Below are 27,247 nucleotides of genomic sequence, written 5' to 3'. Positions count from 1 at the left end.
GTGTCGTTTCCAGGTCTAACGATAGTCTGGTCGGAGATAGTAGCGAGAAAGAGTTGGCAGAAAGCGCGGTCAGTTGACAGGTTGAACAAGGCGCGGGCGAAGGTTAATAGGGCGATCTCGAAGTTTGTTAGTCGGAACGGGGGTATAGCAATACGGCATGTTGAGTTGGAAAGGACGGAAGAGGAATTTTGGTTGGCTGACGGGGTACACCTTAATGCGGTGGGAACTGACTTATGGGCTCTTGGCTTGCAGGGAGGTATTGAGAGGGCCCTTTGCTTGCGGGGGGTCTCAGGCACTTGAAGGGTTTCAAGGTGCCTTCGTTGTGGTGTTGTTTATTGGTGGGTCCTTGAAGTTGGTTTAAAATTGGTTCGGGGATTCATCCGGGTATGGATCCCCTCATTGGCAGAATTGATGGTCCCCTAGTGATTTTGGGGGGGAACCCCGACGGGGTATGTCGGGGCCCCTGGGGGTGTGGTTGGGGTTGACGGAGGATTAACCCTAACCATTTGGTGCTACTGAGTCAGTGTGGGTAACGGCTGGGAGCAAGTTGAGGTTTTTTATTGCTCGGTTATGGGAATCACCAGGGTTTTGGTAGCTTCAAGGACCTTACCACATTGCAAATTTTATTGGTTATGTATTCTTGTTAATAAAATGGCTGCTATGGCCAAAATTATCCAAAGATAAATTTGTGTCTGTGTAATTACTTTTAAATAAGAAATGGGAATGGAGGTGTGGGGTATGAAAGGAAGACCGGAGTCAACAATTCCAGGGTCAAGCATGTTTATTTGCGTAAGCTTCGTTCCAGGGTAGAAAGGGTAAGAGTGCCTTTCAGAATTCGAAGTGGTCGGACTGTACGGACCACCAAGAACTGCAGGAGAGCTTGAACATCTTCCCATGGATGTGCGACATCCTCCCTCATCAGTTACGTAGGTAAGCAGGTTCTCAGCATTGCAGCCCATTTGTTGTCTTAAGTTAGTTAAGCGGGGTTAACTAACCTGTCAGTTCAGCCTCAGGTCTAAAGCAGAGGCCTGGACTCCACTCCTTACTCCTCACTCCACAACTCTCCTTAAAAACAACTGACTCCTTTTTCCTGCCCCGGGGTCTCCAGACCCTTAGGTGGGCGTTTCCTTCCGTCTGGTCCTGCCCACTGGTGTGCCTGTCTTTCCCTGGGGGAGGTGACTAGGGTTTTCTGGTTGGCTTTGTGTGACTTAGGTGAGGGAAGTTGTTATGCGGGGGCCTATGTGTGACTACCTGCAGTGTCAGGGCGTCACATATGTATGTGTGTATGTCTGCTAAAGGAATCCGCACCGTCATATTTACAAACACAAAATTTTGACTCTATGCACAGAAGAGAGTCATGCTATTTACATGATTTGTGTTTTTTTACCTTTTAAAACTATCATTAAATGTTAAGTTTTAGTTAGGGATTTATGCTTCTGTCTGTCTCTCTCCCAGTCTCTGTCATCTGTCTGTCTCTGTGTGTCTCTATCTCTATCCATGTCTCTCTGTCTCTCTATCTCTGTCTGTCTCTCTGTGTCTGTCTGTCTTTCTCTCTTTGTGGCTGTCTGTTTCTATGTCTGTCTGTCTCTTTTCCAGGTCTGTCTCTTTTCCAGGTCTGTCTCTTTCCCTGTCTGTCTGTCTCTTCCCCTGTCTGTCTCTTCCCCTGTCTGTCTCTTCCCCTGTCTGTCTCTGTATTTCTTTGTCTGTCTCTGTCTGTCTCTTCCCCTGTCTGTCTCTTTCCCTGTCTCTCTCTGCCTGTCTCTCTTTGTCTCTCTCTGTCTGACTCATTCCCCGTTTGTCTCTTTCCCTGTCTATCTCTGTATTTCTTTGTCTGTCTCTATCTGTCTGTCTCTCTCTGTCTGTCTCTTCCCCTGTCTGTCTGTTTCCCTGTCGGTCTGCCTTTTCTCCTGCCTGTCTCTGTATGTTTGTCTTTGTCTGTTTCCCTATCTGCCTCTGTCTCTTTCTCTGTCTCTGTCTGTCTGCCTTTTTTCCCTGTCTATCTCTGTCTGTCTCTTTCCCTGTCTGCCTCTGTCTGTTTGTCTCTGTCTCTTTCCCTGTCTGTCTATGCCTATCTGTCTCTGTCTGTTTGTCTCTCAGTCTGTGTCTGTCTCTCTCTATCTGTCTCCCCACTGACATCATATTATCTCACACATAAGCTTCTTATACTATGAATGTCCTTTGTTCCTATAGCAACCAATCACAGCTGCTATTAATAACTTGCAGCTCCCACCTCCATTCAGTTTAATGGAGGCAGGTTTTTTGGAGAGTAACTGTAAAGGTTAAATATTCCTGTTAAAACATAGTCTACAACGTTCCCTGAGTCACATGAGGTGTCTGCAAAATTTTGTGTTTGTAAATATGACGGTGCGGATTCCTTTAGCAGACATACACACATACATATGTGACGCCCTGACACTGCAGATAGTCACACATAGGCCCCCGCATAACAACTTCCCTCACCTAAGTCACACAAAGCCAACCAGAAAACCCTAGTCACCTCCCCTAGGGAAAGACAGGCACACCAGTGGGCAGGACCAGACGGAAGGAAACGCCCACCTAGGGGTCTGGAGACCCCGGGGCAGGAAAAAGGAGTCAGTTGTTTTTAAGGAGAGTTGTGGAGTGAGGAGTAAGGAGTGGAGTCCAGGCCTCTGCTTTAGACCTGAGGCTGAACTGACAGGTTAGTTAACCCCGCTTAACTAACTTAAGACAACAAATGGGCTGCAATGCTGAGAACCTGCTTACCTACGTAACTGATGAGGGAGGATGTCGCAAATCCATGGGAAGATGTTCAAGCTCTCCTGCAGTTCTTGGTGGTCCGTACAGTCTGACCACTTCGAATTCTGAAAGGCACTCTTACCCTTTCTACCCTGGAACGAAGCTTACGCAAATAAACATGCTTGACCCTGGAATTGTTGACTCCGGTCTTCCTTTCATACCCCACACCTCCATTCCCATTTCTTATTTAAAAGTAATTACACAGACACAAATTTATCTTTGGATAATTTTGGCCATAGCAGCCATTTTATTAACAAGAATACATAACCAATTAAATTTGCAATGTGGTAAGGTCCTTGAAGCTACCAAAACCCTGGTGATTCCCATAACCGAGCAATAAAAAACCTCAACTTGCTCCCAGCCGTTACCCACACTGGCTCAGGAGCACCAAATTATAAGGGTTAATCCTCCGTCAACCCCAACCACACCCCCAGGGGCCCCGACATACCCCGTCGGGGTTCCCCCCCAAAATCACCAGGGGACCATCAATTCTGCCAATGAGGGGATCCATACCCGGATGAATCCCCGAACCAATTTTAAACCAACTTCAAGGACCCACCAATAAACAACACCACAACGAAGGCACCTTGAAACCCTTCAAGTGCCTGAGACCCCCCGCAAGCAAAGGGCCCTCTCAATACCTCCCTGCAAGCCAAGAGCCCATAAGTCAGTTCCCACCGCATTAAGGTGTACCCCGTCAGCCAACCAAAATTCCTCTTCCGTCCTTTCCAACTCAACATGCCGTATTGCTATACCCCCGTTCCGACTAACAAACTTCGAGATCGCCCTATTAACCTTCGCCCGCGCCTTGTTCAACCTGTCAACTGACCGCGCTTTCTGCCAACTCTTTCTCGCTACTATCTCTGACCAGACTATCGTTAGACCTGGAAACGATGCCCATAACCGTAACAAATCATGTTTGATGTCCTTTATCAAGATTCGAAAAGGACGCCCACCCAAATCATTCCCCCCGGCATGCAACACTAAGATGTCAGGAGGTCTGTCCAACCGGGCGTATCTATGCACCTCCTGCACCCTAACCCCCGAACACCGAGCCATCGCACGAGAGCCAGGTCCTTCTCAAAACCTAGCTGTCTCCAGTTCCATCTCGCGTCCGCTCGTCGGGCTCCCCAATACACATAAGAGTGGCCAAGGATCCAGACCAGGGAAGGAAGGGGGGGTGCTTCTGCAATACAAAATGTACAGACGACACCATTTTATTGCCTCACCAAACCAAATTGACAAAAAACACACACTCTCACCCCCCCCATTGCTACCCTAATACCCTAATACCCCCCCCTTTTCCCCTCAATTGCCAACAACCACCTGGGGACGTACATACGACTTAAAGCGCTGCGACTTCCACCTACCAATCTGCTTAACTGTCTCCTCCGGTAGGCCGCATATAGAGGCCTCCGTCGCTGCCCCAATCCGAAAGACTTCGGATCTAACCCCAACGACTTCAAACATGCCCTAAAAACACTCACAAATTGGTATCTCGATAAAAAGATATATGTAATAAGGGGCCATCCACCTTCGGACGGATCTGTTGAAAATTCCCGAGACACTTGAACGGGCACATATCAGATGCCACAACCATCCCCAAACGGACTAGTCTACCCACACCTCTCTGATCAGTTTTCGATTTCCTAATCCAAAATTCAACTCCGTTTTCCACTGACATAATGTCACCCCAATCCAAGCCCCCGGGGAACGCCTTACTGGGCGATACCAACTCCCCAACCCGCAGGGCTCCAAAAAACGCCAAAGAAAAGGCTAACTTAAACAAACTCACCTCAAACGGAGATAGACAAACCCCCCACAACGCCCTACCCAGCCGGGTAGGGACCCAGCCCAGCCCAGCTGGGACCCAGTTTGAGCGAGGAACGGAACAAGTCCTTCCCACACCAAGGTTTGCAGGCCCTACCTCAGTCAGGGTTTCACCCACACTCTACAGCTCCGGAATGTCATGCTCTTCAGCCTCCTCCTCCTCCTGCGCATCCTCATCCACTTTACCCTCCACACCAGTCCCAAGCTGGAAGCACTGCAGCACTGCCTCGGCGAAGCGGCAACAGGCTGTGCTGCAGCTAATCTGCATAGGTGACAAACCCCACAATGCAGAAGAGGTGTGGACAGCTCTAAAACAGCATGCAGATCACTGGCTCACACCTCTGAACCTAAAGCCAGGAAAGGTTGTGTGTGACAATGGCCGGAACCTGGTGGCGGCTTTGAGGCGAGGCCAGCTGACACATGTTCCATGCGTGGCCCATGTGCTCAACCTCGTGGTTCAGCGGTTTCTAAACTCATACCCAGAGCTGTCTGATCTGCTGGTAAAAGTTCGCCGCCTGTCTGCACATTTTCGAAAGTCACCTACTGCTTCAGCCGGCCTTGCCGGCTTTCAGCGTCATTTGCATCTTCCGGCTCACAGACTGGTGTGTGATGTCCCCACGCATTGGAATTCAACTCTGCACATGTTGATCAGGATATGTGAGCAGAAGAGGGCAGTTGTTGAGTACCTGCATCACCTAAGCCATCGGGAAATGGGTCAAACTCCACACATAACACCTGAGGAGTGGAGATGGATGTCCGACCTATGTACCATCCTCCAAAACTTTGAGGACTCCACCAAGATGGTGAGCGGCGATGACGCCATTATTAGCGTCACCATACCGCTTCTCTGCCTTCTAAAACGGTCTCTGCTCAAAACCAAACATGATGCATTGCAGGCGGAACACGATGAGTTGGAGCAAGAAACAGTAGTGGGTGTGGGTGATAACACACAGCCCAGCCTCGTCTCATCACAACGTGCAGTGGAGGACTATGACGAGGAGGAAGATGAAGACATGGAGCAACTCTCCGACCAAATTGAGGATATGACATGCATACCAGTCATATGCTCAGTTCAGCGTGGCTGGCCAGAGGACAGGGTAGATGAGGAGGAGGAGGAGGAGAAGGAGGAGGACAGCATGTTCAGTCATCGTGTTGGTCTGGATATTGAAGTGATGGCTGTTAAGAGTCTGGCGCACATGGATGACTTTATGGTAAGCTGCCTGTCTCGTGACCCTCGCGTTAAGAACATCTTGGCCGACAATCATTACTGGTTGGTAACACTGTTAGACCCACGCTACAAGGAGAACTTTATGTCTCTTATTCCCGAGGCGGAGAGGTCAGCCAAAATGCAGCAGTTCTGGAAGGCCATAGTCACGGAAGTAGGCAAAGCATTCCCTTCACAAAACGCTAGCGTCATAATTGTAACACTATTAGTTAAAAGAAAGGGATAAACTGTAAAAAAAACAAAATAAGGCATAACTTTTTTTTAACATCAATTTTTTTTTTTTAGATTTAACCAAAGAATGTGCACATTTGTTATAATAAACAAGTGAAAAATGTTGAAAATCAGTCATCCAAAGGTGTGTGAAAAAAAAATATATATATGGTACCAATAAAAATGTCACTTTGTCCTGCAAAGAATGCAGCCCCCCACATTATTTTTTTCCTCTGTGCGGCCCATACACCCAGCCGAGTTTGAGACCCCCTGCCTTACACTATATAGATATCATGTTCATTCCCCATCTATCTTGCTCAGGAGAGCATCTCCCTCCCCCGGCACCAAGAGCAGCTCATACTGAATTGTTACAATGACTACATTGACACCCCCATACTTTGCACTGACGAGGGGCAAGCACCCCGAAACACCGTGTCTGCAAATTGGGATTCTGATCTGGCTTATATATCCTGAGTCATATTGCAATGGATTGTTGAAAATCCACTTGTGACTTTTAGGATCGCTACTTCCAATAGGTGGCGCTGTGCTAGAGTTTGTCTCCTTTACTGGAGAGACAATTTGTACATTGACTAGTAACACTGCACACAGAAATGCACCTTAATATTCCACTGTTAACCCTTTCCTCCCAGCAGTAACACACAACTCCTCACCTTGATATCATGGTGATTTATGGTCAGAATGACTTCAATGCGATCAGTGATTTCTATTCTAGCTCTGCTCACATAGATTTTATATCCACACTCAACTATAGGCCGTTCTTCATATTTTGGGGGTTTTTAGTCAGATATACTAGTTTGTGCCTGTATAGTATTGGTGTAGATGGGAGTGTAGGGCATGGGTTACATGGCACTGTGGTGGGATACTGATGGGAGGTATTGGTGCTGTGTTTGAGGCTTCTACTGGGTATTTTCCTACAAATACTGGAGCAGCTCACTGCTTAGAATGATCCTTCCCAGCTCTATAATATATTATATATACCCCACAATGCAGGCTCACACACACATTTGTCTCAAGTGTGTTGTAGGGACACAGATACAGTCTTGGTCATGTGACTAAAGGCTACTTTACACACTGCGATATCGGTCCTGATATCGCTAGTGTGGGTACCCGCCCCCATCTGTTGCGCGACACGGGCAAATTGCTGCCCATGCTGCACAACACCGAACAGAACCAGTCACACATACTTACCTGCCCGGCGACGTCGCTGTGACCGGCGAACCGCCTCCTTTCTAAGGGGGCGGTTCGTGCGGCGTCACAGCAACGTCACTGAGCGACCGCCCAATAGCAGTGGAGGGGCGGAGATGAGTGGCCGGAACATCCCGCCCACCTCCTTCCTTCCTCATAGCGGCTTTGAGGCAGGTAAGGAGAGGTTCCTCATTTCTGCGGTGTCACACGGAGCAATGTGTGCTGCCGCAGGAGCGACGAACTACATCGTTACTGCTGCAGTAACGATAATCGAGAATGGAGACCCATGTCACCGATGAGCGATTTTGCACGTTTTTGCAACGATGCAAAATCGCTCATCGGTGTCACACGCAGCAACATCGCTAATGCGGCCGGATGTGCGTCACAAATTCCGTGACCCCAACGACTCCGCATTAGCGATGTCGCAGCGTGTAAAGCCCCCTTTAGTGGGAGTGGTGTACAGGGTCTTAGCAGTAAAGAGTATTCCATATTTCTGCCAGATACCCACAGAGATATTGAAATCTGAAAAAAGAGACTTCTGCTCATTGAAGGTAAGAACTGCTCACATAGCGTTCAACTCCACAGCAAACGTGTGCTCTAGCACTGGCATCTCAGCAGGGATATTCCCCTACTACACATGTGTGTCTGGGTCGCTGTGACAGTTTACAGGACATAACTCAGGGCACCTAGACAGAAGGCAGAGGGACTACTTTCTATTTCTGGTGTAGAGCTTAGTACAATATATATATATATACTATTACATGTGACACATGTACCTTGTATTACCATTATTCGCTGTATATGAACCCCTTTTCTCCGGGCATTATTTGTCTATAGCATTTTTCACGAACCTGAGGCAACTGAGAACCCTTCAGTGAAGGAATTCCACTAACCCTCACAATACCAACCAGGGGCCTCCCTGCAGTAACTCAGGTAGTTGTACCCATTCTCTTTCCGCATTCTATGTGTTCTTCTTCTTTCTTCTTTTTTTTCTTTTTTCTTCTTTTTATTTCTATCATGTAGTTCAGGGGTTTATAGATATATGTCCTGCATCTCATATTTCCTTTAGTGGTGCTTCTTACCCATTCTCATATCATTTACCCTAGTATTTCATGATCCTGAGGCGACTGAGAACCCTTTAATAAAGGAATCCTTTTTCACTTGAATTGTCAAGTGATACTTACCAGTGACTATCACGTAATGTTACAGGTAGTTGCATTTTCTTCCTCTTCTTTCTCTCCTTTCTTCTTTGTCACACGGTCCATTGTGTTATAGCCCACGTGTCATGATAACACTTGTACCATCTTTTCATTTAGATTCCACCTACAATTATTTACCGATTCCAGTTCTGAAATAGGCTTTCATCATCTACTCACTAGAATTCTCAAGTGCATAAGGTACTGAGACATATACATGTTCACACCATTATAAAGAACAAAGTATAAACATTGAGGTTTTTCTCACACCCATGTTCCTGTGTTCTTTGATATGATATGTGTTCATTTCCTTCACTATATAGGATTGCAAGTTTTCCATTTGTACCTTAATGGCAATGACGCTATACAATTGAACACATATCATCCTGTTATCCATATAGGTGTGTATTTACCTGCTTGACTATTTTTGGTTGTTTGATCCAGAATGTTTCTCCAGATAGGTCATGTGGAAATTTTCTTTCCTCAGTACAAATGTTTTCACTATGGCTTTGGAAAAATTTTTTGTATGTGCATCATGGTTATTTGACCCATTGTACTCTCAAGTAGCAATATATTGTACTGTTATGTTGTACTATGTACTAATTACGTGTTTATATGGTTTTGTAACCCTTTATGATCTTAGATAACTTTATCCTTGATAAAGACCTAAAAACAAGGTCGAAACGTTGGATGAATTATCCTTTTGCACAAATAAAGAATTTTCAGCATTCCAAGAGTTCTTTTCTTACGTTATTGATCACTATAGTGTGCCAGAGCTATTTCTATTGAATTGACTCTTATTGTTTCTGAGCACCTGCTATATACACAGTGAGCCAGACATATTCAAGTTTCATTCAGAAGGCAGAGGGAAGCCTTAGCAGCTGAGCCTATATCTTGGCTTGTGAGCATTAGAACAGGCCGGCGATTACAGGGTAACATGAAAAATGTCCAGCTTGCATTATGACTAGAACATGACAATATCCTTTTAAGTACTAACTTATGATGCGTTCCTAAGCAGTTGATGTTATATGTTCTACATTTCATTTTCTGCATACTTTACAAGTAGTAGAATTTGCTTTGATATAGGCAACTGGATTTTCACAATGAAAAGGCAAAGGATAACGCCCGAAAAAGACGCCATACATTATGTCAGTGCCATCACTGACAAACCTGGATTGACCATGAAATACATCAATCCCCTTAAAGGTGAGTTAAAACAAGTTTTAACTAAATTGCCTTAATATTGTCATGCATTAGAATGACTGTCTTAGGTAATGATAAATATTTTCTACAGGAAGAGGAGTGTTTGCTGAAACTGAAATCGAAAAAGGGAGTTTTGTTGCAGAATATCGAGGCGAGCTCACGTATGCACTTACGATGGTAGACAACTACTCGAGATTTATGGTTGTGGTACAAGTCAAAGATCTAATGGCCCATACTGCAGCGAAGGTCTTCCAAGCACACTTATGCAGACCTCATGGCTACTCAGAGAGAGTCCTCACAGATCAAGGCACTGCCTTTGAAGCGGAAATCTTCAAGGACTTCTGCAGCTTTTACCGATGCAGGAAGATGCGCACTACACCCTACCATGCTCAAACCAATGGTTATCAACCTGCTCAGGACTTTACCCCATATTCCAGATGTGGCCTTACAAGTGATTTATAGAGGGTTAACAATACGTTGGGATCACCGGATCTAATCTCCCTTTTTATACACCCTAAAATCTTGTTTGCTTTAGAATAAACAATAACATCATAAAGGTATAGCAGTACCGTTTCAAAGTTTCGGTGTCCCAAGCAGCATTCCATCAGCCTCTGGAAGGTTCCTGGCAAATTGCACAGCTCGAAGGGCATGCTTTTGAACTCGCAGAGACCCATCGGGGTGGCAAAGGCGGTCTTCTCCCGGTCTGCCTCAGCAACGGACACTTGCCAATAGCGACTAGTGAGATCAAGGGTAGAAAAATAATTTGCAGTTCTCAATGCAGCTAGCTATTCCTCAATACAGGGGAGTGGTGCTGTCCTTCTTCTTTAACAGGACCAACGGAGCTGCCCAGAGGCTACAACTGTCACGGATAACCCCAGCCTCCTTCATGTTGCTCAACATGTCCTTGGTACACTGGTAATGTGCAGGTAGTTTTGGCTTATATCTCTCTTTGATGGGTGGGTGTGCACTTGTGGGGATGTAGTGTTTGACCCCTTTTATTCTTCAAAAGTCTAGCGGATGTTTGCTGAAGACTTGCTCGTATTCTTGCACTAGCCTGTAGACCCCCTTCTTGTGATGTGAAGGTGTGGAGTCAGTGCCTACGTGTAATTCCTTACACCACTCCTCTGGCTGACTTGGTGAGCTGTCACTGAATGGGTGGGCTGAAGCAATGGTGGATGCTGCTGTTTGGATAGCATGTGTATCTACTGAGAACAGCTTATCAATGGTGGCAAATCGGAGCAGCTTAATCTCTTGCTCTCCGCAGTTCAACACTCTCATGGGCACTCTTCCCTTCCATATTAATGAATAAAACTATGATGTAAATAGCATATAGATACCCCACAAATGCAGATAAAAGTAGGTTATGGGAAAAGGGGGAAGAGAGAAACAGGAAAATAGTGGAATAAAGTATACCTTCCAGGTGGGAGAGGAAATGGCAGCACAGCCAGTGGAGGTGAAGCAAGGGGAGCCTGCAACTAAAGAGTTGAGAGCGTTATCACATGGTGACTGAGCCTGATTGTAACGGGAGCATAGAGGTGCCGATCCTGTCTTACCTGCGTTGGTGTAGAAGTGGGTGTCCTGTGGTGGAGTCAGCTGTGTGCAGTGGTGGCCGTGGGTTCTTTTATGTGCGACCGTAGTAATAGCTGCGCCCACTTCCTGTATGGGAGTGGAATGCAGTGAGGCTAATGGAACGCATGCCTGCGCATTTGTGTTTAACGTCGCGCATGTGCAGAACGGAGAAAAGGCTGCGCTCACTTCCTAATGAAAGGGAGTGAGACGCAGCTGGGAAGGGAAGGGAAAAGATTAGGGTTTGGGGATGATGAAAGGGCTTTCTACGGGCAAGGATGGCAAAGGGTGGCAGTGACGGAAAGTCAGGCAGCCTGTCCTGTCCTGTCCTGTCCGTCCGTCTTTTTGTATCATGAATTGGAAAGACTGCAAGGGGGAGGGGAGGTGCTTGGAGGAGGAGGAGTTATTCAGATTAATTGCAGTGGGCGGCGGCTGCAAAAAGCATCATTCTTCTTGTTTTTGCTCTGCAAAACAGCCTTTTCAAGGGTTGGCTTGGGTGACAAAATGTCTTCTGTAGGCGTGGGTTTGTCTCCCTCTCCCTAAGATGTGTCCGGTATAGACCAGGGTGCCACTCAAGGCCGTAACCAATTCGGGTTATAGCTTCTCGGCCTTTTGGCTAAGATCAAGTGTAGTTTCGGAGGACGCTACCTTGGTCGGTACTGGAAGGTGCCTGGGATTGCACGTCTGCCGGCCTTGAGGAAGTGTGTGCGCCTTCTGGTGACACATAGCCCTCTTGTGCCTGGACGGTTCCCAGGCAACGGGAGGCGATCACCTTTGTTATTTTGAAGTCCTACTGATAAACAGAAAAAAAAAAAAATTAAATCTGTTCTTATCAGTTTAATATCTGATACGTCCCCTCTCTGGGGACCATATATTAAATGGATTTTTAGAACAAGGAGATGGAAAAAATCTTGCTCTGTCCACTCCACGCATTGACCTGGTATTGCAGTACCTCCAGGACCGGTGCACCCCTTCTTAACCCAGTTTCCAAAAGCAGAACTCAATTCACCTGATTCAAATGAGCCCCATTAGTGAATTGAAAGAAAGCAAAAACTTTATATGCACCTCAATTTGGCCAATTCACTTTTCACACTTTCACCCTTTTTTTTATCTTTCACACCTTGCTTTATTGATGCAAAAGCTGTGCCAAATAGCAAACTCATCTCCACTCAACTTGACCAACTCTGCTATGTCCCGTGCAGTATCTTATTCTCAGTCTTATCTAGATCATTTGCAATTGAATAGAATAGATCCCTTTTGGACACATTGGATTCAGCTGCTGCAGTGACTGCAGGTGTTAGAAGATGCAGACTTGGCATCAGGTGCTGTCTATCAGATTCCACTCCAATTAAAGCTTCCATTGTTTTTCGGTGTTTTCTTTGAGCAATGATGATGTCTTTAGTGATCTGTTGGCTCCCTCTCCTGGAGGAAGAGTTTGCTTGCTCTTGGACTTTCAAAAAGAGAGGTCATGATAGACATTTAGCTTCTGAGCCCAATTGGGGACAGTCATGGGTGATGAATGTTTTGCAACCTGCTGCGAAGCCTGATACCGCAATATAAGGAACGTCAAATACTAAGAATGGGCGGCCTATGAAAGAATTAGTACTTTCATTAAGCATACTTAAACGGCTAATTGGGAATAGACAAACTGTAAAAAGCCCTCTGAGAAAGCCCCTCTCTAACCTTTGTTAGTAAGCTTTTCTGTAGTCTGCCTGTTGATGTATTTTCCGTTTGAACAGTGCACAACATGAAGTGACGGAACACTGGCTTGTCACAATGTCCCCCGCTGACATCACGATAGCGCTGCTGCCTAGAAAGCCAGCTGCGCAGCAGAAGTTGCTCTTTGGGTGGGATGGTGGGCTAATGTATCTATTCCTGCTTGGTGTGAGTTTGACATGATCTAGAGCAACGAGTTCCAGCGGCTAGCGGTTGATTATTGGCTGTAATGGGGCTTTCTGGCTGGTGCCAGCCTTTCTTCTTAGCACACAGGAACCACAATCCCTACACCATGCTTCGATGGATTCTCTCATCCCAGCCCAGTAAAACTACATATTTCACACAGTTATAAGCAGCCCATGGGCATTCACCTGGATTAAAACCCATAACAGCTCATAGACCAAACAATCAATCTACCACTGGACCAAAGACAGGAAGCTAAATCCACTGCCTGCGGTAACTAACTTAATCCTATAGTCTACTCACACAACAAACCCAAGAGAAAGGAAAAAAACATGGCTTCGATTATCCATCCAATGAAAACGCATAACCATTGTGAGCCATTGGACAATGCAATTGCACACATGGTGACATGGTGCACGGCCCAATGAATCAAGTCTGTACTTCATATTCACGGTTTAAGCCCTTGGGTTCTAATGTGTCCAGAGTACATATCCAGAAAGATTCCCTTTCTTTGTGCTAAGCACAAGTCAACAATACGTTGTAAGCAGATTCTATTACCAGTCCCACACCATTTTGTGACGCATAATCGCACAGTGGCCCAATTAAGATTCCAAGTCATCGAACATGTCCCAGCCATACGCAGAGGAGGCGATAGAATTAGGAAGCTCAAAGAAAGGGAATCTTTCTGGATATATACTCTGGGCACGTTGGAACCCAAGGGCTTAAACCATGAATATGAAGAACCGACTTGATTCATTGGGCCGTGCACATTTTTTCTAACGCCCGGTTCTTTTTCGTGTTCACACTATATATGGTTCCAGTATGTATGGAGTTCCATTCTTCCTTGTTTTTTATTTGTCATGTTTGTCTGATTACCTTGTCTAACAGTTTTTTCTCCCCTTTCTTTACCTTCCAGGTTCCCATAGTCACGTGAAATATCCCTGTTGCACTTGATTACGGCTCACTATTCACTATAGGATGTCTTATATCTAACATCACACTCTCACCCATCAGCACTCTATAGGTTTGTATAAGGTATGCGCTTACACATCCGGTCCTCCATAGGTATTTCCACTTATGTAGCACTATCCCTATGATCACTCATAACTCATACCCTTGTAGTCAATTACAGCCTCCTCTCTCCCCTCTCCCCTTCTCCCTTTCCATCTATAATTTTGCCAGTACAATATTAGTTTACATTAGGCACACACTCACATATTCCTTTCCTTAGTGACTTATTGTAATTCACATTCGCATACAATTCTCTATGCCTGCCCCATTACTACATTCATACCTACTTGACCCTATCCTGATACCCCTTGTCTCACCTTGTTGGTCCCTACACCTGTTATCATCTCCTTTCCTGTGTCTGTCTTGTCACACAACACATTTTAGCATATCCCTTGTGCTCCTTATTACCTGTCCTGCCTATTAGAATTATGTCCATTATGTCCATGCATGGCCCAATGAATCAAGTCTGTACTTCATATTCATGGTTTAAGCCTTTGGGTTCCAATGAGCCCAGAGTATATATCCAGAAAGATTCCCTTTCTTTGAGCTTCCTAATTCTATTGCCTCCTCTACGTATGGCTTGGACATGTTCGATGACTTGGAATCTTAATTGGATCACTGTGTGATTATGCGTCACAAAATGGTGTGGGACTGGTAATAGAATCTGCTTACAATGTATTGTTGACTTGTGTTTAGCTCAAAGAAAGAGAATCTTTCTGGATATGTACTCTGGGCACATTAGAACCCAAGGGCTTAAACCGTGAATATGAAGTAAAGACTTGATTCATTGGGCCGTGCACCATGTCACCATGTGTCCAATTGCATTGTCCAATGGCTCACAATGGTTATGCGTTTTCATTGGATGGATAATCGAAGCCATGTTTTTTTCCTTTCTGTTGGGTTTGTTGTGTGAGTAGCCTATAGGATTAAGTTGGTTACCGCAGGCAGTGGATTTAACTTCCTGTCTTTGGTCCAGTGGTAGATGGATTGTCTGGTCTATGAGCTGTTATTGGTTTGAATGCAGGTGAATGCCCATGGGCTGCTTATGACTGTGTAAAATATGTAGTTTTACTGGGCTGGGATGAGAGAATCCATTGAAGCATGGTGTAGGGATTGTGGTTCCTGTGTGCTAAGAAGAGAGGCTGGCACCAGCCAGAAAGCCCCATTGCAGCCAATAATCACTTAATAACTTTTTCAACTTGTCATCATATGGGAGGCCTTCCATTCCTTGTAGTAGTCTAGTTGCCCACCTTTGAACTGACTCTAACTTCTGAATGTCCTTTTTAAAATATGGAGCCCAAAACTGGTTCCCATATTCCAGATGTAGCCTTACAAGTGATTTATAGAGGTTGATCATCTTTACTTATCATTTAAAACTTTCAAACTGGTACACTCAACACATAAAGCCCCCCCCTTTTAAAGAGTAGTTTCCCTGTACCTAAGTGGGGGTCTACCTAGGTTGGAGCGAGTGGACCTTCGGGGTCCGGTGTCAGTGGTGACAGGCAGTGGGGCAGAGGGAACAGTCAGTTCCTCCTCCCTGCTATCATGTGGGGCAGGCGGAGGCGTAGGGGAGCTGGGTACAGGTACATCCCTGGGCACTGGCTCGCGGTTAACCGTTTCCATCATTTCTTCATCCACGGGTTGTGGGAACAGTATCACTGGAAGGATCACCGCACCGTTCTGTGTAGGCCAGTCTGCTGGAAAATCACCCATCATGGTGTGGATTACCTCTTTTTCCTTCTCCACTGGACTGGGAACTGGAGCCTCATCCGCTACTCTCAATGCTGGTGGGCACTTCTTCAGGTGGTCTCGGGAAACCGTGGCCAAAGTCCCCCCCTGGTCACGGCTGATCTGGTAGGCCTTCCCATTCTCCCATCCTGTGGGCTGGACTACATACGGGGTTTTTTCCCATTGATCATCCAGCTTGTGGGCCCTTCTTTTCCGCTTCAGCACTACATCCCCAGGTTGGAAGGAACCGGCAGGCGCCTTCTTGTTGAAGCACTGCTCCTGTTGTCCCCGACTCCGGCACAAGTTCTTTTCAACATACTCCTGGACCTGTCGGTACTGTGTCCTCCGCCGAGTGTCCCATTCAGCTGTCGACAGGAGTGCTTCTGAAGCTTCCAAGCCCATTTCCAGATCCACTGGTAGCCGGCCGGGACGAGCTCTCATCAGGTATGCTGGAGTGCATTTCGTAGAGCTGGAAGGGATGTTGTTGTACATATCGACCAGGTCAGGTAGCTTCTCCAGCCACAGGTTCCGCTCTTCCAGTGGTAACGTCTTGAGGAGGCCCAGGACCAAGTGGTTCATCTTTTCACAAATGCCATTGGTTTGGGCGTGGTAAGGCGTGGTCCGGATTTTCTTGCAGCCGTACAACTGGCAGAATTCCTGGAATACCTCTGCTTCAAAGGCCGGACCCTGGTCGGTAAGCACCCTCTCCGGGTACCAATGCGGTCAACAGAAATAAGCCTGGAAAGCCTTAGCAGCGGTGCGGCCGGTTAAGTCCTTAACTGGGACAACCACCAGGAACCTCGAGTAGTGGTCTACGATGGTCAGAGCGTAGGTGTACCCACTTCGGCTGGGGGTGAGCTTTACATGGTCAAGGGGAACCAGCTCCAGCGGTTGGTGTGTAATGATCGGGTGTAGGGGTGCCTTCTGGCTGGCCTCGTCCTTCCTTCTCAATGCGCAAGGGCCACATTCTCGGCACCAGGCCTCCACAGATTCCCGCATTCCACTCCAATAGAACCGCTCTCTTAACAACATCTCTAGCTTCTTCCACCCGAAGTGCACTGCACCATCATGGTATGCTTGCAGGACGGTGGGCACTTTAGCCTGGGGAATCACCAGCTGGCGGATCTTCTCGTGAGTCTTTGGATTAATCAGCTCGCGATACAACTTCCCCTGGTGTAGGTATAGCCGGGTCCGTTCTTGCCACAGACGTTGGGCTTCGGCAGGGGCAGCAGGGTCTATCCCAGCAGAACCCTGTTCCACTAGAGTCTTGACCAGGCGGACAGCAGGTGCCTGGTCCTGAGCTTCCTGCCAGTCCTGTCGGGGCAGCGGATCCAGGTTCACCCGTTGTTGGTAGACGTGCACCTTCTCAGTGAATGGCCGGTGAAATGCAGGCAACTCGATCTCTTCGAGGTCATCATCCTCTGGCCCCTCTTCCGACAGGTGGGGCATCCGGGAGAGTGCATTGGCATTGACGTTGGTACGGCCGGCCCGGTACTTGATGGTGAAATCGTAGTTGGCTAACCTGGTCACCCACCGCTGCTCCAACGCGCCCAGCTTGGCCGTATCTAGATGGGTCAGCAGGTTATTGTCTGTGTACGCGGTGAACTTGGCTGCTGCCAGGTAATGGCGGAAACGCTCGGTGATAGCCCACACCAGTGCCAAGAGCTCAAGCTTGAAGGAGATGTAGTTCTCAGGGTTCCTCTCAGTCGGTCGGAGTTTTCGGCTAGCATAAGCTATTACCTTTTCCCTTCTGTCTTGGACCTGGGATAGAACAGCCCCCAAGCCCACATTGCTGGCGTCGGTGTAGAGGATGAATGGGCGGCTGTAGTCAGGGTACGCTAGGATTTCCTCTCCGGTCAGGGCTGTTCTCAGCTGGCGGAAGGATTCCTCATGCTTTTCTTCCCACACCAATGGGGCTACTAGGGATCTACCACCCTTGGTCTGTCCTACGAGGAGGTCTTGCATGGGGGCAGCCATCTTTGTGTACCCCTTAATGAAGCGATGGTAATATCCCACCAGGCCCAGAAACTGCCTCACTTCCCTCACTGTGGTCGGTCTCGGCCAGTCTTGGATGGCGGTGATCTTCTCGGGGTTGGGGGCGACACCTTCCGCACCAACCACATGTCCTAGGTACTGCACTCTGGGTTTCAGCAGATGACACTTTGAGGGCTTCAACTTCATCCCATACTTGGCAAGGGACGCGAACACCTCGGCTAGGTGCTCCAGGTGGGCTTCATACGTCTGTGAGTACACAATCACATCATCCAAGTACAGCAAAACGGTCCCATAGGCAGTCTTCTCTCGGTCTTCCGGTGCCACGGCCACCTGCCAGTACCCGCTGGTGAGGTCAAGGGTGGAGAAGTAGTTAGCGGTTCTCAGCGAGGCCAGGGACTCTTTGATGCGGGGCAGAGGGTAAGCATCCTTATGCGTTATCTGGTTAATCTTCCGGTAATCCACACACATCCGCATGGTGCCATCCTTCTTCTTAACCAGCACCAACGGAGCGGCCCAGGGACTACAGCTGTCCCTAATAACCTCTGCCTCCTTCATGTTCCTCAACATGTCTTTGGCGCATTGGTAGTGCGCAGGGGGAATAGGCCTGTATCTCTCTTTAATAGGGGAGTGTGTACCGGTAGGGATGTGGTGTTGAACCCCTTTAATCTGCCCAAAATCTAGAGGGTGCTTGCTAAAAACCCGCTCATACTCCTGTACCACCCGGTATACCCCTTCCTTGTGGTGTATGGGGGTATCATCAGTGCCGACATGTAGCTCTCGATACCACTCGCCTAACTCCCCCAGGGATGAGTGGGAACCGGCAGCAGGCGGTGTGACCGGGGGAACGGCTTCATGGATCGTGTGGGGATCTAGAGTGAACAATTTGGCAAGGGTAGCGTACCGGGTGGTGCATGAATGCACACATATTGGTTTTATAATCTTATTGTATTACTTTATATTCTTATTTCACTTGTGCATATCTCCACCATAATCCTGGCTAAGAAATATAGCTTTTTTTGGGGTACACAGGTAGTAAGGTCTTCTTTCTATTTCTTTAGGGGTGATATAGCCTGGTGGAACTCTAGACCTCTAACATTATATATGCACCCTTTTTCTTTATGGTTCTTGGACACCTTATAACATTCTTCCATACATATATATCTTTCTCATAAATTATAAATAATTAGGCATTTTTATATATTTTATTTACATTTTCATAAATAACTTTTTACAAAGCATGGGGGACATTCTCACATACATATAATTTTCATGTACGCATTCTGAAAATTTACGCATAAACCGTACACACTCCTTTTTGTAACAATTTCTATAACTCATTCGCTGAACTCTCATCCCGGATATTCATTCTTACACCGAATTTCCTGTTATAACACAACATTCATGATTTTTATTTAATTTATTTTTATTTTTTAGGTTTATTAGTAGTGATGAGCGAGTACTAAAAAGCTCGGGTGCTCGAAGCTCAGGCCGAGCCTCCCAAGATACTCGTGTACTCGGCCCGAGCACCGAGCCCAATGTTATCCTATGGGAGACCCGAGTATTTTTGTGAAATGACCACCGGCAGCATGTAGAAACCCTAAAAATGGCACAAAAGTCTCCGAAGAGTGCTCAAATGACATGGCAACAGCATGGGGAAGACCCCTTGAAGCATTTATCACTCAAAAGTCACAGCTGTGAATAATTTTGTCCACGTTTTACGCCATTTTTACGGACTCACCAGAAAACCTTCCAAAATGACACCAAAATGATTTTTCATAGCGGAAATGTTAAGGGCACATACCCAATAGTGAGATAGAGCTAATGTATGTTACTTTTTGAGATCAATACATGAAAGATTTTACGTAAAACATTGTGTGGCACTCCGATGTCCCTGAGAAGAGACGTACATAAAGGCCTCTGAGTCTAATGTGCCCATTTTGAGGAACTGAGTCTTTGTAGTATTTTCCTTTGCCAGGGCAGTCCAAAATTGTGAGGTTCACCAATGCCCCTGCATACAGACGTGCATGATGGCCTGTAAACCTGAAGTGCCCATTGTAAGGAAGTGGGTCTATTGTAGTATAGCCCTTAGGCAGGGCAGCCAAAAATTGGGAGGCTCCACGTTGTCCCTGGATAGAGACGTGCATGAGGGCCTCAAAACATTAAGTGTCCAGTGTCAGGAAGTGGGTGTATTATAGTATAGCCCTTAGGCAGGGCAGCCAAAAATTGGGAGGCTCTACGTTGTCCCTGGATAGAGACGTGCATGAGGGCCTGTAAACCTGAAGTGCCCATTGGAAGGAAGTGGGTCTTTTGTAGTATAGCCCTTTGGCAGGGCAGCCAAAAATTGGGAGGCTCCACGTTGTCCCTGGATAGAGACGTGCATGAGGGCCTGTAAACCTGAAGTGCCCATTGGAAGGAAGTGGGTCTTTTGTAGTATAGCCCTTTGGCAGGGCAGCCAAAAATTGGGAGGCTCCACGTTGTCCCTGGATAGAGACATGCATGAGGGCCTCAAAACATTAAGTGTCCATTGTCAGGAAGTGGGTGTATTATAGTATAGCCCTTAGGCAGGGCAGCCAAAAATTGGGAGGCTCCACGTTGTCCCTGGATAGAGACGTGCATGAGGGCCTGTAAACCTGAAGTGCCCATTGGAAGGAAGTGGGTCTTTTGTAGTATAGCCCTTTGGCAGGGCAGCCAAAAATTGGGAGGCTCCACGTTGTCCCTGGATAGAGACGTGCATGAGGGCCTCAAAACATTAAGTGTCCATTGTCAGGAAGTGGGTGTATTATAGTATAGCCCTTTGGCAGGGCAGCCAAAAATTGGGAGGCTCCACGTTGTCCCTGGATAGAGACGTGCATGAGGGCCTCAAAACATTAAGTGTCCATTGTCAGGAAGTGGGTGTATTATAGTATAGCCCTTAGGCAGGGCAGCCAAAAATTGGGAGGCTCCACGTTGTCCCTGGATAGAGACGTGCATGAGGGCCTCAAAACATTAAGTGTCCATTGTCAGGAAGTGGGTCTTTTGTAGTATAGCCCTTTGGCAGGGCAGCCAAAAATTGGGAGGCTCCACGTTGTCCCTGGATAGAGACGTGCATGAGGGCCTCAAAACATTAAGTGTCCATTGTCAGGAAGTGGGTGTATTATAGTATAGCCCTTAGGCAGGGCAGCCAAAAATTGGGAGGCTCCACGTTGTCCCTGGATAGAGACGTGCATGAGGGCCTCAAAACATTAAGTGTCCATTGTCAGGAAGTGGGTCTTTTGTAGTATAGCCCTTTGGCAGGGCAGCCAAAAATTGGGAGGCTCCACGTTGTCCCTGGATAGGGACGTGCATGAGGGCCTCAAAACATTAAGTGTCCATTGTCAGGAAGTGGGTGTATTATAGTATAGCCCTTTGGCAGGGCAGCCAAAAATTGGGAGGCTCCACGTTGTCCCTGCATAGAGACGTGCATGAGGGCCTCAAAACATTGTTCCCATTGCAAAGGGAATCCTGTCGTTGTAATGTCCATTCTGCAAAGAATGGGCGAAAAAAATTACCACTGGGGGTATACCTGAAACAAAGGCCTAACTCTTGTAACGGTCATCATGGTGGCGCATGAGGAGAAGGAGGAGCAGTCCAGCGATTATCCAAAGTCCAGAAGTGTGTACCCATGGGTGACTGGAGGTACATGGCAAATTCCCGTTACAAACTTTAAATTCCGCTCTCATTTGCTGGTGGTGTGGTGAAGTCTGGCCCAATCCAACCCTTGTTCATCTTGATCAGAGTCAGCCTGTCAGCATTTTCAGTTGACAGGCGGGTGCGTTTATCTGTAATGATTCCACCTGCGGCACTAAAAACACGCTCTGACAAAACGCTAGCGGCAGGGCAGGCCAGGACTTCCAAGGCGTAGAGAGCCAATTCATGCCACGTGTCCACCTTGGATACCCAATAATTGTAAGGCACAGAGGAATGTCGGAGTACAGTTGTTCGATCTGCAAGGTACTCCTTGAGCATCTGGGCAAACTTAGGATTTCTTGTGGCACTACCCCGCACCTCAGGGGCTGTGGTACGTGAGGGGCTGAGAAAACTGTCCCACATCTTAAAGACTGTTCCCCTACCTCTGGCGGATTGGACTTGTGCCTCTCTCGGCTGTACGCCTTGGTTGTCCACTGATTCCTGACCTATGCCGCTAGCGTTTTGTGAGGGGAATGCTTTGCCTACTTCCGTGACTATGGCCTTCCGGAACTGCTGCATTTTGGTTGACCTCTCCGCCTCGGGAATAAGAGACATAAAGTTCTCCTTGTAGCGTGGGTCTAACAGTGTTACCAACCAGTAATGATTGTCGGCCAAGATGTTCTTAACGCGAGGGTCACGAGACAGGCAGCTTACCATAAAGTCAGCCATGTGCGCCAGACTCTTAACAGCCAGGACTTCAGTAGCCTGACCAACACGTTGACTGAACATGCTGTCCTCCTCCTCCTCCTCCTCCTCCTCCTCATCTACCCTGTCCTCTGGCCAGCCACGCTGAACCGAGGATATGACTGGTGTGCATGTCATATCCTCAATTTGGCCGGAGATTTGCTCCATGTCTTCATCCTCCTCCTCGTCATAGTCCTCCACTGCACGTTGTGATGAGACGAGGCTGGGCTGTGTGTTATCACCCACACCCACTACTGTTTCTTGCTGCAACTCATCGCGCTCCGCCTGCAATGCATCATGTTTGGTTTTGAGCAGAGACCGTTTTAGAAGGCAGAGTAGCGGTATGGTGACGCTAATAATGGCGTCATCTTATACCTTTATGATGTTATTGTTTATTCTAAAGCAAACAAGATTTTAGGGTGTATAAAAAGGGAGATTAGATCCGGTGATCCCAACGTATTGTTAACCCTCTATAAATCACTTGTAAGGCCACATCTGGAATATGGGGTAAAGTCCTGAACAGGTTGATAACCATTGGTTTGAGCATGGTAGGGTGTAGTGCGCATCTTCCTGCATCCGCCATAACCTTCCCTTAGGATATACTGTGCCCTTATCAGATTGGTTGTACAAGGTTGCTTCTCTTATTGGATGGATTTCAAGCTGCATGGATAATGTTCATTTAAATGATGTGGATAGAAAGATTGAAGATATCTACATGTAGTCCATCATGAATCAATACTATTTTACACAGTCATAAGCAGCCCATGGGCATTCACCTGCATTCAAACCAATAACAGCTCATAGACCAGACAATCCATCTACCACTGGACCAAAGACAGGAAGTTAAATCCACTGCCTGCGGTAACCAACTTAATCCTATAGGCTACTCACACAACAAACCCAACAGAAAGGAAAAAAACATGGCTTCGATTATCCATCCAATGAAAACGCATAACCATTGTGAGCCATTGGACAATGCAATTGGACACTTGGTGACATGGTGCACGGCCCAATGAATCAAGTCTTTACTTCATATTCACGGTTTAAGCCCTTGGGTTCTAATGTGCCCAGAGTACATATCCAGAAAGATTCTCTTTCTTTGAGCTAAACACAAGTCAACAATACATTGTAAGCAGATTCTATTACCAGTCCCACACCATTTTGTGACGCATAATCACACAGTGATCCAATTAACATTCCAAGTCATCGAACATGTCCAAGCCATACGCAGAGGAGGCAATAGAATTAGGAAGCTCAAAGAAAGGGAATCTTTCTGGATATATACTCTGGGCACATTGGAACCCAAAGGCTTAAACCATGAATATGAAGTACAGACTTGATTCATTGGGCCATGCATGGACATAATGGACATAATTCTAATAGGCAGGACAGGTAATAAGGAGCACAAGTTATATGCTAAAATGTGTTGTGTGACAAGACAGACACAGGAAAGGACATGATAACAGGTGTAGGGACCAACAAGGTGAGACAAGGGGTATCAGGATAGGGTCAAGTAGGTATGAATGTAGTAATGGGGCAGGCATAGAGAATTGTATGTGAATGTGAATTACAATAAATCACTAAGGAAAGGAATATGTGAGTGTGTGCCTAATGTAAACTAATATTGTACTGGCAAAATTATAGATGGAAAGGGAGAAGGGGAGGGGGGGAGAGAGGAGGCTGTAATTGACTACAAGGGTATGAGTTATGAGTGATCATAGGGATAGTGTTACATAAGTGGAAATACCTATGGAGGACCGGATGTGTAAGCGCATACCTTATACAAACCTATAGAGTGCTGATGGGTGAGAGTGTGATGTTAGATATAAGACATCCTATAGTGAATAGTGAGCCGTAATCAAGTGCAACAGGGATATTTCACGTGACTATGGGAACCTGGAAGGTAAAGAAAGGGGAGAAAAAACTGTTAGACAAGGTAATCAGACATAATGTAACCAGTTGATCAGACATGATCACCTGGTTTGAGACCCCCTGCCTTACACTATATAGATATCATGTTCATTCCCCATCTATCTTGCTCAGGAGAGCATCTCCCTCCCCCGGCACCAAGAGCAGCTCATACTGAATTGTTACATTGACTAGTAACACTGCACACAGAAATGCACCTTAATATTCCACTGTTAACCCTTTCCTCCCAGCAGTAACACACAACTCCTCACCTTGATATCATGGTGATTTATGGTCAGAATGACTTCAATGCGATCAGTGATTTCTATTCTAGCTCTGCTCACATAGATTTTATATCCACACTCAACTATAGGCCGTTCTTCATATTTTGGGGGCTTTTAGTCAGATATACTAGTTTGTGCCTGTATAGTATTGGTGTAGATGGGAGTGTAGGGCATGGGTTACATGGCACTGTGGTGGAATACTGATGGGAGGTATTGGTGCTGTGTTTGATGCTTCTACTGGGTATTTTCCTACAAATACTGGAACAGCTCACTGCTTAGAATGATCCTTCCCAGCTCTATAATATATTATATATACCCCACAATGCAGGCTCACACACACATTTGTCTCAAGTGTGTTGTAGGGACACAGATACAGTCTTGGTCATGTGACTAAAGGCTACTTTACACACTGCGATATCGGTCCCGATATCGCTAGTGTGGGTACCCGCCCCCATCTGTTGCGCGACACGGGCAAATCGCTGCCCATGCCGCACAACACCGACCAGACCCGTCACACATACTTACCTGCCCGGCGACGTCGCTGTGTCCGGCGAACCGCCTCCTTTCTAAGGGGGCGGTCCGTGCGGCGTCACAGCGACGTCACTGAGCGACCGCCCAATAGCAGCGGAGGGGCGGAGATGAGTGGCCGGAACATCCCGCCCACCTCCTTCCTTCCTCATAGCGGCTGGGAGGCAGGTAAGGAGAGGTTCCTCGTTTCTGCGGTGTCACACGGAGCGATGTGTGCTACCGCAGGAGCGACGAACTACATCGTTACTGCTGCAGTAACGATAATCGAGAATGGAGACCCATGTCACCGATGAGCGATTTTGCATGTTTTTGCAACGATGCAAAATCGCTCATCGGTATCACACGCAGCAACATCGCTAATGCGGCCGGATGTGCGTCACAAATTCCGTGACCCCAACGACTCCGCATTAGCGATGTCGCAGCGTGTAAAGCCCCCTTTAGTGGGAGTGGTGTACAGGGTCTTAGCAGTAAAGAGTATTCCATATTTCTGCCAGATACCCACAGAGATATTGAAATCTGAAAAAAGAGACTTCTGCTCATTGAAGGTAAGAACTGCTCACATAGCGTTCAACTCCACAGCAAACGAGTGCTCTAGCACTGGCATCTCAGCAGGGATATTCCCCTACTACACATGTGTGTCTAGGTCACTGTGACAGTTTACAGGACATAACTCAGGGCACCTAGACAGAAGGCAGAGGGACTACTTTCTATTTCTGGTGTAGAGCTTAGTACAATATATATATATTTATACTATTACATGGGACACATGTACCTTGTATTACCATTATTCGCTGTATATGAACCCCTTTTCTCCAGGCATTATTTGTCTATAGCATTTTTCACGAACCTGAGGCAACTGAGAACCCTTCAGTGAAGGAATTCCACTAACCCTCACAATACCTACCAGGGGCCTCCCTGCAGTAACTCAGGTAGTTGTACCCATTCTCTTTCCGCATTCTATGTGTTCTTCTTCTTTCTTCTTTTTTTTCTTTTTTCTTCTTTTTATTTCTATCATGTAGTTCAGGGGTTTATAGATATATGTCCTGCATCTCATATTTCCTTTAGTGGTGCTTCTTACCCATTCTCATATCATTTACCCTAGTATTTCATGATCCTGAGGCGACTGAGAACCCTTTAATAAAGGAATCCTTTTTCACCTGAATTGTCAAGTGATACTTACCAGTGACTATCACGTAATGTTACAGGTAGTTCCATTTTCTTCCTCTTCTTTCTCTCCTTTCTTCTTTGTCACACGGTCCATTGTGTTATAGCCCACGTGTCATGATAACACTTGTACCATCTTTTCATTTAGATTCCACCTACAATTATTTACCGATTCCAGTTCTGGAATAGGCTTTCATCATCTACTCACTAGAATTCTCAAGTTCATAAGGTACTGAGACATATACATGTTCACACCATTATAAAGAACAAAGTATAAACATTGAGGTTTTTCTCACACCCATGTTCCTGTGTTCTTTGATATGATATGTGTTCATTTCCTTCACTATATAGGATTGCAAGTTTTCCATTTGTACCTTAATGGCAATGACGCTATACAATTGAACACATATCATCCTGTTATCCATATAGGTGTGTATTTACCTGCTTGACTATTTTTGGTTGTTTGATCCAGAATGTTTCTCCAGATAGGTCATGTGGAAATTTTCTTTCCTCAGTACAAATGTTTTCACTATGGCTTTGGAAAATTTTTTTGTATGTGCATCATGGTCATTTGACCCATTGTACTCTCAAGTAGCAATATATTGTACTGTTATGTTGTACTATGTACTAATTACGTGTTTATATGGTTTTGTAACCCTTTATGATCTTAGATAACTTTATCCTTGATAAAGACCTAAAAACAAGCTCGAAACGTTGGATGAATTATCCTTTTGCACAAATAAAGAATTTTCAGCATTCTAAGAGTTCTTTTCTTACGTTATTGATCACTATAGTGTGCCAGAGCTATTTCTATTGAATTGACTCTTATTTTTTCTGAGCACCTGCTATATACACAGTGAGCCAGACATATTCAATTTTCATTCAGAAGGCAGAGGGAAGCCTTAGCAGCTGAGCCTATATCTTGGCTTGTGAGCATTAGAACAGGCCGGCGATTACAGGGTAACATGAAAAATGTCCAGCTTGCATTATGACTAGAACATGACAATATCCTTTTAAGTACTAACCTATGATGCGTTCCTAAGCAGTTGATGTTATATGTTCTACATTTCATTTTCTGCATACTTTCCAAGTAGTAGAATTTGCTTTGATATAGGCAACTGGATTTTCAC

General features: G+C 46.3%; 1 pseudogene; it reads left to right on the top strand.

The window, feature by feature from the left end:
- The first annotated feature begins 11,978 nt into the window (after positions 1-11,978).
- LOC142286649 (U2 spliceosomal RNA) lies at positions 11,979-12,185 on the top strand (annotated as a pseudogene).
- Positions 12,186-27,247: the final 15,062 nt, after the last annotated feature.

Source organism: Anomaloglossus baeobatrachus, unplaced genomic scaffold, assembly GCF_048569485.1.
Source record: "Anomaloglossus baeobatrachus isolate aAnoBae1 unplaced genomic scaffold, aAnoBae1.hap1 Scaffold_688, whole genome shotgun sequence".
Lineage (NCBI taxonomy): Eukaryota > Metazoa > Chordata > Amphibia > Anura > Aromobatidae > Anomaloglossus > Anomaloglossus baeobatrachus.
This window is presented reverse-complemented; position numbering and strand designations above follow the sequence as displayed.